At 38.5% G+C, this 16,096-nt stretch overlaps 1 protein-coding gene across 10 annotated transcripts in view; it reads right to left on the reverse strand.

Moving 5' to 3' along the window:
* The window catches only part of LOC129770468 (fat-like cadherin-related tumor suppressor homolog), a 576,674-nt gene that overhangs the window by 344,948 nt on the left and 215,630 nt on the right, over positions 1-16,096 (reverse strand). The window contains exon 3 of one of the 10 annotated variants that reach the window (XM_055773313.1): positions 2,146-2,222. The exons of the other annotated variants lie outside the window; for them this stretch is intronic. The gene's annotated coding sequence lies outside the window, so the exon portion shown is untranslated. The remainder of the gene's footprint in view (positions 1-2,145; positions 2,223-16,096) is intronic. 10 annotated transcript variants of the gene reach the window in all.

The following is a 16,096-nucleotide window of genomic DNA, read 5'->3' on the forward strand; positions in this document are numbered from 1 at the left end:
TCGCTGCTGAATCGCAACAAAATCGACCCGTTTCTGAAGCGGATGGTGACTGGCGATGAAAAGTGGGTCACTTACGACAACGTGAAGCGCAAACGGTCGTGGTCGATGCCCGCTGAAGCGGCTCAGACGGTGACCAAGCCCTCATTAACGGCCAGGAAGGTTCTGCTGTGTGTTTGGTGGGATTGTCAAGGAATAATCTATTATGAGCTGCTTCCCTATGGCCAAACGCTCAATTCGGACCTGTACTGCCAACAACTGGACCGCTTGAAGGTAGCACTCATGAAGAAGAGGCCATCTTTGATAAACAGAGGCCGCATTGTCTTCCATCAGGACAACGCCAGGCCACACACTTCTTTGGTGACGCGCCAGAAGCTCCGGGAGCTCGGATAGGAGGTTCATTTGCATCCGCCGTATAGTCCGAACCTTGCACCAAGTGATTACCACCTGTTTTTGTCCATGGAGAACGAGCTAGGTAGTCAGAAGTTAGCCACAAAAGAGGCCTGTGAAAATTGGCTATCCGAGTTTTTTGCCAATAAGGAAGCGGGCTTTTATAACAGGGGTATTATGAAGTTGGCATCTCGTTGGGAACAAGTCATCGAACAAAACGGCGCATATTTGACTTAAAACAGATGATTGTAACTAATTTTATGAACAAATGAAAATTCAAAAAAAATACCGCAGTACTCTTTTGACAGCCTAATAAGGACCGTATCGTTATTTATGGGTACGCCTTAGAGTCTCCGTCTGAAAAAGACTATAGCTTGTTTTGACAGCTGTTTATTTTTCTCCTGTTGTTGACACAGTTAGCGTTCAGTTAGCATTGTTAAAAGATCGTTTTTTCCTAAAAGTGCAATCATGAGAGGGCTAACAGAAGAAAAACGAAAATCCATTGTGACCAGATACTGCTCCGAAACAGGAATATCAATGAGAAAATTGGCGAAGGCGGAAGGAGTAAGCGTCCATGCGGTCCAAAACGCTATCAAGCGATTTGGTATGTATAATACATTGAAGGATCTACCCGGTCGCGGCAGAAAACCTGGGCCATCCAAGCCAAACTTGGATAAAAAGATTTGCAGGCAATTTGAAAGAAAAAAGGAATTATCGATACGGGATTGCGCAAAAAAGTGTGGAACATCAATCGGTATGGTTCAACGTGCCAAAGAACGTAACTCACTGAAGGCATATAGAAAGCAAAAATGTCCCAAACGCAGCCAAATTCAGGCAAGTTCCGTGAAAACCCGTGCCCGTAAGCTTTACGATGGGATTTTAAGCAAACGCGAACTGTGCATCGTCATGGATGATGAAACCTACGTCAAACTGGACTACAAAACTCTTCCTGGGGCACAGTTTTACACTGTAAAGCAAGGAACAGATGTCCCGAACGCGGAGAAGTCAATTTTTTGCGAAAAATTCGGTAAGAAAGTGCTGGTTTGGCAAGCTGTTTGTCAATGTGGCATGAAATCATCTCCTTTCTTCACTCTCGGGAATATGAATGGTGAAATTTACCGGAAAGAATGTCTCCAAAAGCGTGTGTTACCGCTCATCCGAAAGCACACTGGTCCGACACTATTTTGGCCTGATTTGGCATCATGCCACTATGCACGTTTGACCTTGGATTGGTATCGCGAGAATAATGTCGATTTTGTGGAAAAGGAGATGAATCCTCCAAATTGTCCGCAAATAAGACCTATTGAAAAATTTTGGGCTTTGATGAAGGGACGACTGCGGAAGAAGGACAAGGCAGCCGATGACCTTGAGCAGTTCAAAAAGGATTGGATAAATGTGAGCAAACAAGTCGATGAGACGGTTGTCCAGAACCTAATGAGGGACATCAAGAAGCAGGTGCGATCATTGGCGCGAAAATCAGAATCTTGATTATTTTTTACTGTTACTCCTTTCTTTCATTCATAAGATACAATATTTTGATATCAGAACTGAAAAATAAATGCAATATTTGAAATAAAGCTGTGTTTTGAGCGTACCCATAATTAACGATACGGTCCTTATATCATCATGGTTTCCGTCGATGAGCGAACAGACACCACGATTAATTAAAACATCAGAAGGCATAACTATCGGAAACGCTGTATGTCACCAAGAATTAAATTGTACGATAAGAAAATTTTAGTCCAATTATACAGGTACCTGATATTTTATTGAAATTGCCACTCAAAACACAGTCGATGTGTCCTGAGGTGATGAAGTACTTTAATGGAACACACCTGAAAAAATAGAAAAAAAAGTTAGTATTACTATTATTGTTATGAGTAATAACGATATTCGTAAAACAGATTGGATGTTAAATTACAGTTTTCTAATATTTCGATTGGTTTTCATGTTGCCGCAACGCAAACCATTTATGGCCCTAATACGGTAATAACCAATTATGCGCATGTTTGGTTTTCTCGAGTTCGCTTTGGTAATTTTGATTTGAAAGATGTCCCTGGTCCCTGGTCTCTAGTTTCTGGTTGTCAAAATTATCGATGAAATCGCGGAAATTACATTGCACAAAAACCATGTTAAACCTCTTTAATATGGTTGGATACAATTACAAACTCAAAATTAACACAAAAAAGGTTATGATCAAGTATAGAAAAGTTCATTCGCTCATTTATCCACACCTGATTATAAATCATTCTTGTATCTGCTTGGAATAATCATGGCGAAAAGAATGCAGCAAACAATCGTGAGATTGCACGATGAATCATTTTACACTCCCCGTCTATCTTCATTCGGGACTGATAGAAAACATAACAAAAGAAAGTTGGAAAACAACATTCAATGAATGAATTCCTTTGGAAGGATCGCACGAAACAAAATAATAAGTGAGCCAAAATAGATTGAATCTGCTTGTATGTATGATTTTATTTTCCCTTGTACTCTTTTCTTTGTCAACATTCAAATGCACATGAAATCCACCTTCCCGCTCTTGTGGAGGCGATCTGGCGTAGTGGTAACATCCATGCCTCTCACGCTGAAGGTCACGAGTTCAATTCTCACTCCCGACATTCTTCCAAAAATGGAAGTAAAAAGTGACGAACCAGCCAAATGAGTTGAAAATCACTATAAAACAGATAAAAAAAAAACCTTCCCGCTCATCAATAACTTGCGTTAATATGGTCTTTTGCGTTGGCTTAGATCGTTTCATACTAGAAATAAAAAATATTGCAATAGTGCACAGGAAACAACTCGATTTCAACTATCTACCTATATTCTACAGTCGCGATCGAGGCTCAATGATTGCTATTTGAGTGAAAAACGAATGATTTTACAGATACACTCGCTGGCTCAAGCAAAAGTTTCCAGTTTGATTCTATCACCATCATTCCGAGAGACAAATGAGGGAATGCAAAAATATCTTACTATAAATAAAATCGCAAAAAAATAAAGCGCGGTCGTCGTGAACAGTCGTAAACGGTCGTAAATGGTCGTATTCTTGACGTAAACACAAACAGAGTGAGAGAGCGAGCAGCTGCGATGTGTTTTTTGTGTGAGAACGAGCCAGCACCCGCAGTACGCAGTGTGTATAACACTGCCCCGTCCCCCCAGCATACAGCACACAACAGTTTGTTCATTTTATCACTGCGCGAAGTGTGCGCGTCTGCGTGTGTGCATGTGTTCGTTTGTGCGTGTATGTGTTTGTGTGTGCGTGTGTGTGTGTGCGTGTACGTGTGTATGTGCGTTTTGGTTAGTTGGTGGCAAGGCGCTTATATCAATGTAGAACAGGTGAAGCAACATCATCACTTCAATAAGAAGGGGATTACGGTTTGTGGAGCGGGGGTTGTTTGTTTTGTTATTACTACGATACGTCATTTTCTTACTATAAATAAAATCGCTAAAAAATAAAGCGCGGTCGTCGTGAACAGTCGTAAACGGTCGTAAATGTTCGTATTCTTGACGTAAACACAAACATAGTGAGAGAGTGAGCAGCTGCGATGCGTTTTTTGTGTGAGAGAGTGTGTGCGTCTGCGGGAGTGTGTTGTTGGTTAGTTGATTGGTCAGCAGCTGCGATGCGTTTTTTTGTGTGTGAGACTGTGCGCGTCTGCGTGTGTACATGTGTTCATTTGTGCGTGCATGTGCGTGTATGTGTTTGTGTGTGCGTTTTTTTAGAGCAGCGAGTAGAGAGTAGAGAGAGTGGAAAGGAGAGAGTAGAAAGGAGAGAGGAGAGAGTAGAGACAGTAGAGAGTAGAGAGAGTAGGGAGGAGAGAGTAGAGAGTAGAAAGTAAAGAGATTAGAGAAAGTAGAGAGTAGAAAGAGTAGAGAGTAGAGAGTAGTGAGAGTGGAGAGAAAGTGGAAAGTTTAAAATGAAGAGCAGAGAGAAGAGAAGAGAGAACAAAGTATAGAGTAGATAGTAGGAAATGAAGAGTAGAGAGTTGAATTTCAAAGTCAAAATTGGAAGAGCAACAATTGATCGCAGAGAAAGAGTAGATGTTCGAGACATAGAGATATTTGGACTAAAAAAGAAACATTGAATAAAAGAAAAGAAAATAAGTTGCGAGAGTCTGTTTGAGTGCAACAGCAAAGCTATTCCAATGACTTTGCGGTAAACTTATTAAAACATAGAATTGGGCCGCTAGTCTGAGAATAGAAGAGCAGAATCGAGACAGTATTTTTCCGTTCTAATCGAGAATGAACTTTGCGAAGAGGAAAGGTGAATGTTTTCTGTCTCAAATAAAGTGAGGCATAAACGGAGAATAGAAGGGTGAGTTTTATCTGTGAATGAGTGTTGTTGAACGAATTTCGATGCGATTTTGCCCATACCTGGTTATGATAGTTCTGTTCAGTATTGAACAAATATTCATCAAAACGCTTAAAATGTTTCAATCCCATTGGGAACAGTTAATTTTCTTTGGAACAATCATCAGCACAACTAATATTAGTCGCAATAAATTCACGATTGACGATAAAGCACAGAAACACAAAAATCGCTATGGCAATAAATCGTAGCATTTATTGAAGCATAAATAGATTAAGAACCATAACATTATGACGGATCCAAACGCCCGGAGAACGATTTATCAAAGAGGATATCTGAATTTAAATATATCATGTAGAGGAAACCCGACCAAAGGGCAGCAGAAGTAGCGTGTTTAGGAGTTTCCCAAATTACCATAAATTTCAGATCTATGCTAGATCCTAATTGCTCCACGTATGCTCCGGCAGACTCTACTGCCGTATATCATTTTCAATCTACGAGTCCCGTGCCGTCAAAATCACTCCCCGGCAACAGAATACACACACTCACCAAACGAAGAAGAACATGTGTATGTGAAACAGGCGAGGCACGCTTCCAGGGTTCAGTCCGGATATTAATGACCACAGAGCGCCAATGAAAACAACATCATTTTGATTTACCGACTCAATTTTTCTACGTCGAATTCTGCTATCTCCCGAATACGACTCATCAGAGAAAAAACATTGAACTCAGAAGCCGTTTCATCATTGGTAATGATGAGCTGTAATCTGGTCCAGCACAGAAAAAAGCAGCTCTTCACTCAGCAGAATTGAATAATTAAATGTATTCTTTCGCTGGCCCATAATAAAGTCACTTCCTCAGTCAACGCACGGGATAACCGTAATGTTCTCCGCGACAGATATGTGTCTCCCCAAATAAACACATCTCACGTTGTTACGACGCATAGCCGCACAGCATCTGGCTCGTCATTTTTTTTGCCTCAAAACATTATGTTTCATATGTTTCAGAGTTTGGAGAAAAGAAAAATTGCAGATACGAGCTCTGGCCGACAGCGGAAGGTGGCCAGGATGGATACGGGTAATCAACATGAGGAAGAAAAATGTCTGCGCTGACAAGTGCGGAATGTTTGCGATTTTTATCCGCCACGACATATTGGACGCATTCCAGAGGGACACTTAGGCTAGTGCTTGTTGAAATTTCCGAGAATACTGAGTGAATAGATTGGAGCAATTTATTGCACGTTTCGGTGTCCAGGTGTGTTTTAAGAGAAGGGCGAAACGCGTGTGCTTCCATGGGAATTGCACTTCGTAAGCACACATCGGAAACCGTATGTTATCATGAGCATATTTGTATGAGCTCTAATTAATTAAGTTTTCTCCTCCGCGCTGCGACTTACTCTTGTGAGCTAGCAAGTAACGTGAGAGTGACAAACTCCGGAAAAATAAATCAATTTAGTGATACCGTAAAAACTTATTCCCATTAATGTTCCGCCACAGTTTTCATACGGTTAGTGCGGTGTGTCGGCACAGAGTTGTCTCCTTTCCGCTCATCTGTCAGCTGTCTGCGACGTCGCCAGAGGGATGGAGCAACGAGGGGGGAACAGGGAAAAGAAACCGGGACATTATTGGTGATGAAGCGCGAGACATTAATGACACCAACAGCTGGTGTGGGGCTTGTCGCGCTTCAGCCAAGGACGTTATACTTTCATTAATGTTGTGGCAGCGCTGGACGTTTATAAGGAGCACCAGCTAGCCAGCCGTTAAGGGGCAGAGGCAGCTATGAATTGTCAAGCTGGAAGTGCTTAAAAGCGACTGCAGTAATAATACGCCGAGATTATTTTGATGGGTCATTAAATCTCTCCTTAAACGATTAAGCCGCCTTTGTCAACTTTGCGCGTGGAAGTAAGCGAAAAAAGTGACAGCGAGCTGAAGTTATGTTGTCGTTTCGTTGGAAAAAAGATGAATTGCCTTGTGTTATAAAGAAGCATCAAGAAGCCATTCTAAACAGCGACTGCTGGAGATTCAATGTGCCATTGAAGCAAGATCTTTGAATCTGTCAAGTATATAATCTGGGATTGATTGATTGTTTTTTTTCTATTATAGAGGCTTAAAACTTCAAAGTTCATTCGCTATTAGCTTTGAAAAAGGCCAATTAGAAGATTGATCAATGGAGGATCCTGAGATTGAACCCACGGTCGTTCGCTTAGTAAGCGCATAATAACTATAGCTACGGAAACCCCTTAAATACTCTGGGAGATGAAAATAAAAGTTATGCACAGCCAAAAAAAAAGTACCGACGCTCATTCACTACCTTAGGACAATTACGATTTTTGGTACGATATTTTGATTTATTCAGTAAAAACATATGTAAAGAGCGATAATGTATCTGATATTACATGTTATAGTTGCCGAAAACAATAGCAGAGCAAAAAGCAACGCCAGAGTTTTAGAAGTTTTTGAAAACTTGTTTTACATCATGAAAAAAAACACTTGAGATATAAACCGTTCTGGAGCAACATGTTTTAATAGTTTAGACTATTTTACTTACAGATTTGTAGTTCACCAGCATAAACTTTTCACTACTAATACAATATGTATCGAAGTACTCCTATGACTCCAAAACATTGATCAATCAGAAGAAAAAATACTGCTGAATGTATCAGTATAAAATTTTGCACAGATTTTGGTGACACTCTATACAGAAAATTTATCTGTTCACATAAGTACATGCTGCAAAATTAGCGAAGTTACAGTCAAAGTTGCCAACCTTCCAGTTTCTCCTGGATATTACCAGTTATTTTAACAGTTTACAGTTTTATCCAGTTTGTTTTTTTTTGCATTTTACGTTTACGTTTACGAAAATGCTACACTCGTCAGCCATGCGTTGGCTCTCATTAGAGAGTGTTTTCAAACACTTTTTTTAAGTAGAAAGTGGCCTCGGAGCAAGGATGGAAAACAAGGGAGCATGATGTGATTTACGATTAATCGCAAACTGCACAGATCGCAATCTGTGCAAACTGCGACTAACTATTAATCCTCACCCATCATAACCAAATGATTTTCTCTTGGTAACTCTGAGTTGACCAAAGCATTGCTAGACTGAAACTAGTTCGAACAATTGAGTTACTCTCCTTCCTCGTTTTGTTTTCAACTCCTAGCAAGAATTTGCTGCATGGGAATGAGTGTCTCTATGACGTACGCTTTACGATTCTCGCTCTCTCGTCCGGGTGTTCAATTTTCCTTTCCTAGCGCGTTTACTTCGATGAAACTGGGTAAAATAAAAAAATGCGCTACAGCAGCTAGGACGACTTTAATGTTCCATGTTTCACAGAGGATTTCTCAGATGGTGTTTAAATTAATCAAGAGACTACAAACAATAATCCCCCTCAAATCACAAATTTTATGAGTTAATGTAAATGCGTTATTGGCCAAGGCTATTACGACATCGAACACGTAGTCTTGCGAGATATATTTTTCCGCCTGCCCAAATACAGACCACTTTTTTCGGGGCCGAGTAAACTGGTGTCTAGAAAAGACCTTGAGTACCTTGAATTAATCAAAAAACATAAATTAGCGCAAATATGTCAACATGTGTTTTTTTTTGTGTAAGCACGTAAATATTTGCTCATAACTTTTTTGGATTGTGGAACTCTACATAATTTGTATGCAGATAGACTATCCACAGTTTGTGGGGGGATGGAATACTCATACAACTCAAATGGATAATGATTATCTGTATCACAAAGCTGAGAAATTTTTTGACGTTTTGTTTTACTATTGACTCATTCAAAAAAAAAAAAAGCTTTATTTTTAAATGTTTTCTTATCCTGAGACTGGCTCACCATATTGCACTGCTACTAAAACCGTAGGCTAACTTCAAGGATATTTTTTATTAATTTTAGGCGAATAATCAATAGAGTGTCGTGTTATGAAACATCAGAATAATAGCAAAAACAATATTACGATCATAAGGTGTTGGACAGGTTATTCCAGACTACATTGGAATATATTCCATCTGATCATCTTTAGAAAGGTTAATGACCTTCAAAGGATAAATTTATCTTGGGCACATTGAATTGATGTTCATGACTTCCAGACGGACATTTATTCGCTCTGATAGTAATTGTGTGGTCCTCACAAAGCATATATTCCAATGCAGTCAGTTCACTGAAATTATTCGTATACCGTTTGATGATAAGGTAGGATGTTGATAATCATTTGCTGCTATACCTATTGTTCCAACAGTATTCATTCGACAATATGAAGACTGAATACCTGAAATTAACCAGATTCAACCATGCAAATCTGCGGTCAAAACAGTATGTACACTTGAGAGATGCAACAAGTTTGAAGGGATATAAAAAAAACATTAGTCGTTCGATAAATCTACTGCCACATATGTCGGAAGTCCACGATACATGAATATCATACGTCCATACTATTTCATTACATTTATTCGCAACGAAGAACGTAACCACACAGAATCAAATATGTGATCCGTTTTATCTACAAAATAAAAAAGGGTCTGAAATTCAATCGAATTCGAAAGGTGTTTCGTGAAGTCACTAATTGAATTACTATTGGAAAAATTATTTGGAGAGAAATGTGAATGTTCAGAACTATTGGAATCTAAAAACGATTTTGGGCGGGATGAGATTCGCCCAAATCTGCTGGTAATAAAATTAATCAATTGCATCCATTACCCGTCTGCTGTTTATCGGGCGGGAGACGACAGCAAAATAAAATCGGCACGAGACTGAGTCAGCCACTCACTGCGGTCTGTGCAATAGAGAATTAAAAATCCCTCGATGAGTGTCGAAAGATTTCTTGATCGTCTCTTGTTACACTTTCCGATCAAGAACTCATCATCCGCTCTATGGAATGGGATTAATCGTTTGTGGCTTGCACTCACGATAAAACTTGAGTAGTAGAAGTAATGCTTCGAGAGTGCAAGCAGTGGGGATTCCGCTCTCATATTGCTTTTTTGAGATCTTGGTAGCTCACCGTTCCAAGTATTCTCTCATATATGATGTGTACATATGAAGAATAAAAGAGCCTCGCCTGCTGGGGGTGATTTAAAAACATCCGACTAGAGGAATATACTTATTCATTGATCGTTGAATGTGATTTTTTACCATTCCTGCCTCGGAGAGAGTCGATAGTTTACTTGATTCCTTAGAATCAGCTGAAGAGGGATTATTTGTGATTCATTCGTTCTCTCACGAGAATAATACGATGAACACGAGAATCATACAGCCATTCCATGCCAAACCGATATAGTGGTTCTCAGATTTTCGTGAAAAGTGGTAGATTTGTTCTTTATCGCAAACAAATAGACCCGTATTTTTATATGTTTTCGTTAGGGTGACCATTTCCGTTTTAGGGTGGTCCGAAAAATAACTTTTTTCCAAAATTGACTTTTTCAAAAACTTATAACTTTTTAACTACTGGGCCGATTCTAATGATTGACATATCAAATTAAAGTCAATCACCTCGTCATTTTAGGAAAAATACTTCAGCTGCAGAAAATCTAAACTTTGTTTCCGTTATTAGTGATTGTATTTGTTTATCATAGTTTTCGTGGTCTCGGGACCAAGGATATTTTTTTTAAATTTTTTTTAGGAAACTGATGATTTTTTAGACAAAATATTTCACTGAGATGTGTTCTTCTCTTTTTTAAGTTAAGATTCATTTCCTTCGCAAATGTAATATCTTTCCAAAGAAGCAAAGCTCATTGGCTTTAATTTGATATATCGATCATCTAAATCGGTTTAGCAGTTCAAAAGTTATGAATGTTGAGAATACGAAAAAGGGGGGCTACATATTTTATGTAAAAAATTCTCAGCTTTCATGAAAAAATATTAAAAAATATAGCACCCTTGATTCCTAGACCATGAAAACTATGAAAAACAAATACAATCAATAATAATAGAAATGAAGTTTAAATTTATGGCAACTGAAGTATTCTTCCTAAAAAGACTAAGATAAACAGAACATAAGAACCGATTCATGGTAACCATCAAAAACCATCATCAATCTACAGTTGGCAACTCATGAAAACAACAAAAATGTGTGCGTGTTGAATCGATAGCACAAGAGCAGAGGCTCTGGTCGGGTAGTGTACTGTTTCATTAAAATATTGTTTATAAGTCTTTGAGATTTGCACAACATGTTTTATTTTCACTGCGTTGAAAATGTCGAGTTTCGTTGCAAATAAGTATCATTTGCGGGATGTTTGAACTTTCTGTTTCCGTTGGAAGAAAAGTGCAGCCGAAGCGCAACGATTTCTTGTGGAAGTTAGCATAATCAATGAGAGTAACTCGACAAGGTATTTCTAAAGATTCAAATTCGCATTATTAAAATAATTCGAAACTTTTCGTAGTCCGTTCTACAGCGACTCTACTGAAAGTACAGTTAATAATATACAGTAATTTATTTTACAATATTCTTCTATTAATTACAAGTTAGTTTTTACTGTGCTTATTTCAATCAATACAAGCGACGCGTGTTACCGCGATGATTATAACTGCGATATATGATTCAAGAGGCCTACATTAAAAAGCAAGGAAACTATGTTCCATACAAATTGAAAGCGAGAGATTTAAAACGGACATTTTGCATGACCAAAATGTTGCTCCAATGGCAACAAAGGGAAGTCTTGTATACATCGAATCGTTACTAGGGAAATATGGATTCACTACGACAATTTAAAACTCAAAAGATCGTAGGTGAAGACCGGGCCACCAAGAATATCAATGCCGAAGCCGAATATTCAGTGTGCCAAAATAATGCTCTTTATCTGGGGGGATAAAGAGAGCGCCATGACAACGCTCGGCCTCATGCTACAGGGTCTTTCCGATTAAACGCTCACGCAAAAAAATCGAATAGCTCCTTATACATTTTTTTTTCGCTCCGTCGATGGTAACACTGCATTCCCCACTTCGGGACGATAATATTCGGCTACTCGTTCAGTCTGATCGGATGATTTTCACTGTCACAAGAACGTGTATTTTTAGTGAAATCGTATTATTCGAGTAACCGAAGCCCTAATGAAACTTTGTCCTCTTATGGTAAGAATTTCAACATTTCTCGTCGTCGATTACTTCCTTTGAGGGGACGTGAAGGACCGCTGCTATGTTAATAAGCTACATTTTTTGGATTTTTTGGAGGAACTTAAAGAAGAAATAACTTGGATTTCCAACATCATCGAAGTCGTGATGTTAGAGTTTGGCATGAAGGTTTTTGTTCACAGTTTGAAACGTGTCCTCGAAAAAAGGGGTGGTCACATCGAAAATGTACTAAAATAAGCTTCATTTTCGTTTTTCGGTTCACTTTTGATGAAGTTATTGAAACTTGTTGCGTGTGCGCTTAATCTGAAAGACCCTTTACTATTCGGGTTAAAAACTTTTCCTGTAAAATAGCGGATGGAAAATTCTAGTTCATTCTCCTCATAGACGACAACCATTTGTTTTGATCAACGCAGAACGTTTTAAGTGGAATACGTTTTACTTCAGAACGAAGTATCAGAGGATTCATTTTTGACTTTAAGGGGTTATTCTAGTGTAGAGACACGAATTTCGGGCGTTTTTTGGAGCTCCGTAAAAATAAAACAAAGAATATTTTATGGTTATCTGAAACAAAAAAATATGAATGACATGGTCGGTGGATAGCTACTATTGTTTTCGCAGTGGTATTTATGTTATTTATGTTGGTACCATTCGAGGAGCTCAGCCCAGCTCAGCTCAGCTAGGCCAATCAAAACAAGGGATTTAGTGCGTTTTTATAATACTTGGCATATTACAATTATCCATTTCTTTGTCTCAAAAAATATAATTTTCTTTATTGAGATAGATGCGTAGAAATATTTCCAATCAATTGATGCAAACATCTGTGCGATCTACCAAAAAACAGTCGGGTTAAAAGCGTTGGAAATCTTGCATTATCTCTTACATGTTCAGTTTACAGGCTTTCGTTTTACACCCCATACCTTCCAGTTAAACGTACTCCTACTTTTTAAATAGCGGTGTAAAGTGCAACATACATTTCTAGTGATATTTTAAGGGCTACAACTTCACGAAAACGTACTCATGGAGGTGGAATATTTTTACATCAATGTGCAATTTTGCGATTTGTTTTAGATTGAAAGATCATCTGTAAGTATCAGAAAATACTTGTACTTTATAAAAGGTAATTCAACTACAAATATGCTTTTATTTATGATTTTTGTAATTGATGGAACAAATTCTACCTTTTTTACCTTAGGGATCATTACAGAATTTAATAGATAAGTTTAACGATTTGCCACGCTATCGTTACTATCAGACTGGTGGAATTATTACCTGATGTTGTCTCAATTTTACACTATGTCACACGATGACCTGACAACAATAATGAGTGAGAACAGCAACAAAATAAGTTCGCCCCTATCGTAAAACTAATCTAAAACATGCATTACCCTATCATAAAACTGACTCTATCTCTGAACGAACATGAGATTAACTCGCCCCTGTATTTATTTTTGATAATTTTGGGTAAATAAAAACTCTTTTTTTGTTTTTGTGAGGTCGCTGCAATACTACATTGTTCCAGATATTATTCCAGATAGTACATTTATAAAAAAATACAACTCGGAAACAGTATTATTTTGAGGTAAGCGAAATCATCCATCATTATCTAACCTCAAAGCGATCAACATCCGAAAAAAGTAGCTCTGTGTCTGGTGGAATCGGGAAGGAATTTTGTATAATGATCTTCTACCAGGAAACCAGTAAAACCAACGAATTGTAAGCAGAAGTGGACTAAACAGAGGCAGGGATGCGGTACAAACAACCAAAAATTATTCCAAGGACAATAACTTCGACTCTTTACACCACAACAAACCGAAAACGTTTTGGAAGGATGGAATATGCAAGCTTCGTGAAATATTGCTCAAGATTATTGAGCAAAACGCTACATATATAAATGAATACCTGTACGTGTACCTAAAAAAATGATGCTTATGAATTTTTCCTCCAAATCGACACAAACAATTCGCCAACTCAATATTAATCACGTTTCCAATGTCCTAGGTTAAAAATTTATTTGCGCCTTTTGTATAAAAATAAATGTCATAATGTTCAGCGAACCAAATTTCTGTAAAATTGCCATTCCTTCCCCAAGTTTGGAATGCTGTACCAATTCGGCTACTCGGACCGTTTATTCTGAATAACAGAAACGAATGGAGAACATTGTTTTGCAACAAACTCCCCGATGAAATAATGAAATAATGACATTTTATATAATTTTCGCCTGTCACGGCTGTTCAAACTAGTACTATACTACAACTACAACTTGAGTAGTGTCTATGTTTTTGCTTTTCAAAAAAAAAAAATAACATGAATACCACTTGACGTAATGGGGTGGAACACGTGCCTCTCTCTCTTTACTTATCTTTCCCATTGGCCCGCAATCGTTCGCATTTACCATTCCTCCCCATTCACCCGTGCAAATTTCCGGTCTGAGAGAAAAGTTAGACACGAAAATTGGTCGGAAATTCAGCACGGAGCATCCGCTTGTGGTACACACATCCACACACACACACACACACACACACAAAGTTTTTCACATTCCGGTAAAAATTGGATTCCATCCGAAAAGGGAAGTTGATCATTAGTTTTTTGGAGTGTGCAGAAATTGATGTTGAAGTTCGGCGAACTAGTTTCTCCACCTTTGTATGCACGGATAACAGACACACACACACACACACGCAAGCAGATTATGAGCCGGAAGGCGTCGAATAAGCTGCAGATATCGCATTAGGGATATCTGCACTGGGCGGCCACGTTGCCACGTGAGTGAGCGTGCGGAGATTTTCGTGCATAAAAAAGTTAATTCGGAAGTGAATACAACTTTGACCGGGGTTGCTGCATTTGGCGATCCATGTGCAACAGTTTTGCTGGCTTAAAATAAATAGAAACTGTCGGACGGGGGGAAATTGTGAAACATGTCTGAACTATGAGCATAAATATGTTTTATAGTCGGCATAATGGGATTCGTTAGTTTATGTTTGCGTTGTATATATCCTGTTAGTAAATAATGAGCCACAATTAAGCCATGCGAGCTGGGTTACGACAATCAAGTGCTTCGGAATGCTGACATTACTGGAATGCTGGGTCTTATGCTTTTCTGCTTTTCTGCAGCACTGGGAGAGTGAGTCGTAACAGACCAATCCTATTCCTGGCGGCAAAAGAAGAATGTGCGGAGATACTAGAGAAGTGCATTAAAGACTGGTGTATATTATAAACATGGGTGCAATCGGGAAAATGGTCGGCATGACTTTAAATATCTTCCTGGAAAATATGTAGCATGCCGCATGTGTATCCAAAAACGTAATGTTCTCATGCACTTCTGCTGCTCTCGCATTCCGGTTTGCCCGAAATACCAACAAACTCCGCACTACCAACAGGCAGCAGGAAGCATAACAATTTTAAACAGACATAACTATCAACCATAACTCTTCCCCTCACGATCCTACCAACAGCGCTTGTGGCACGCTCGACTACCGGTCTCTGGATAAACACATTTATGCGGAGCCTCAAAATAGATCACACGCTGGAATGTATGAGCAACCAAACAAAACAAAAAAAAACACAGGAGAAATGTACACAATACAAACCTGGACTGGAAAAAAAGAAGGGCGGAAAGTGAAATATGGAATTATACCGAAAATTACTTTACAAGGGGCATTTTCACATCTGGGGAAGGCCACAATAAATTAGCTCCGTTTTGGAACTTTGTCTCGGGGAGATTAAATAAGATAAAAGGAATTTATTTTTTTGTATGTATCACAAGGTGAAATCGTATAAACGTAAAATTGTTTGAAAATAACTAGCGAGTGTTTTATCTACACAAAATCCATACAGATATACAATCGTGCTGTTTTTAGATTCAATGCAATTTGAATTTTAATCAGCGATACAGTGGTCAGGTATAGTATTACTTTTCGGTTTCTTTGCAACAACACAGTAAATCTAGTTGTAATTCCTACCCTATCGTGTGATATTCTTATCACTGAAATGGGGAGAATTGCTCCAGTAGTTATGCTGGAGTTGAATTTGTACAACAGATTTTTAATTCCGATTGGACTAGTACTAAATCTCATCACTGGATGTAATCTGAAATCATTTCTGATGTTCAACTCATATAGAGCGGGTCATCTGTTGAACTCCTTTCCAATCAAACATGCAATTATTAATAAATAACAATTGTTTTTGTAACGAGATATTATTTGAAAATGTAGACCTACTTGAGCGTGAAACGCATTAATTTTTTAGTATTTCCATTCACTTCAACAGGAGTCATTTTCGTATGATTGATTTCGATCTATCGTGGAAAAGGTTATATTGGGTTCTCTCTACGTATA

Source organism: Toxorhynchites rutilus, chromosome 2 (assembly GCF_029784135.1).
Source record: "Toxorhynchites rutilus septentrionalis strain SRP chromosome 2, ASM2978413v1, whole genome shotgun sequence".
Taxonomy (NCBI): Eukaryota; Metazoa; Arthropoda; class Insecta; order Diptera; family Culicidae; genus Toxorhynchites; species Toxorhynchites rutilus.